General features: G+C 52.8%; 1 protein-coding gene across 1 annotated transcript in view; it reads left to right on the top strand.

The window, feature by feature from the left end:
* Positions 1-1599, top strand: part of WIZ (WIZ zinc finger) — a 74044-nt gene that overhangs the window by 49669 nt on the left and 22776 nt on the right.

Below are 1599 nucleotides of genomic sequence, written 5' to 3'. Positions count from 1 at the left end.
CCTGCGCGGGCGGAGGGGGGGCATGGTGGGGGGGGGGGGGGGCTAGGGCAGGGTTTAATTGGCGTAACCTGCTGTTGATTTATCAGTCTCGTTGACGCTCTGCGTCCTGTGAAATCTGATGCTGGTTTAGGGCAGGCGGATGGAAATGCGGCAGATGAAAGAGCCGGGCAGCGCGCTGGTCTTGAGGGGTGGATGGAAGGGGGGCGCATCCCACTGGGAAGCTGTGCTTTGGACGTTCGGGCTTTGTAATTTGAAAAGCGTTGTGTTCAGGAACGAGGTTTCCATCGGGGAAACCCCTAAAGCTTTGTAAATCCCAGGGCAGAGTGTGGCTGGAGGGAAGGAGAAGAGCGTGGTCACTGGTACCAGTCCGTGCTGGCAGTGCTCGGCCACGCAGAAGGCAGGATGTGAGCTCTGGTCCAGGGAGTTGTGTTCACCCCTCGGCTGCTTATAGGTGCTACGTTACCGTGGGGGGAGTGTAAAGGGTCCTTTCCAAATGGATTTGGGTCTGAGCTGGTCCCCCTCCATCAATGGAGCTCCAAATTATTCACACGGGATCATCAACGAGTAGAGCCTGTCCCAAATAGCTTCCAGGTTTCCCCTGGAAGGCTCCAAAAAACTGAATTTACACCAAAAACTTTGCAACGTGCCATTCTTCCAAAGGCTAAAAACTTGCTTGCGCATTAGGAAAAAACCAACCACCAACCACCTACTGGCACCTGGTGCTTCTGGTAGCATCCTGAAGTCCTTGAAGCAGCTTCTCGGTAGGTTCTGCTCAGCCGAATCCTACGGGAGCTCCACCCCTGATGCGAGAAGCTATCTGTCTTGAATTGAAATACGAAAGAGCCTGGAATCCCGGCTCTTCAGCCTGCTCCACGTGCCTGGCCGCTCTTTGGAATGAGTCCTTGAGCGTTACAAGCACAAATTAAAATACGAACAAACCCAAACTCTCCTTTCTTGGCATGGCAAACCTTGGAAGACGAATAACTACCAGCCCAGGGTGGGTGGTTGATGCCAACGAGAGGTATTTTGGAGGCCTCAGCTGGGTTTCTGCTGCCAGTGGCTGGATGCTCCTACTGCCCATGACTATTGCTTGGCAATTTTTAGGTTTCCCAGTGCCCAAAATTCACTGGCACAAGCCGTTACCGATACAGCACTGGTTTAAAAACTAGGCCTTGCGTATTTTGTCGTTAGAAAGGGTGGGACATGCCTCGGTGAAGAAAGAGCGCGGCCACCCTTTAGTAACAACCGCTCATCGGAGAAGAGGTTAATGCCGTTCTTAACACGGCAGATCTAATATCAAATGTCCCCAGTGTGGAGTTTTAGAGGAACAAAAAAAAAAAACAAAAATGGGTCACATCTCGAAATATGATCTTGCTTATCGGTTTGGGCAACGTCACTCAAGTTTTTTCAGCGTGTGATGTTGGTCTGGGGTTGGGAACATCTCCTGCTCCTTGCTGCGCCCATTTCCAGTTGCCTTGAACTTGCCATCAGCAAGTTCGCTGATGACACCAAACTGGGAGGAGCGGCCGATCCACCGGGAGGCTGCGCTGCCGTCCAGCAGGACCTGGCCAGGCTGGAGCGTTGGGCGCCGAGGAACCT

The sequence above is a fragment of the Egretta garzetta genome, unplaced genomic scaffold (assembly GCF_000687185.1).
Source record: "Egretta garzetta isolate BGI_Z169 unplaced genomic scaffold, ASM68718v1 scaffold576, whole genome shotgun sequence".
Classification (NCBI taxonomy): domain Eukaryota; kingdom Metazoa; phylum Chordata; class Aves; order Pelecaniformes; family Ardeidae; genus Egretta; species Egretta garzetta.
This window is presented reverse-complemented; position numbering and strand designations above follow the sequence as displayed.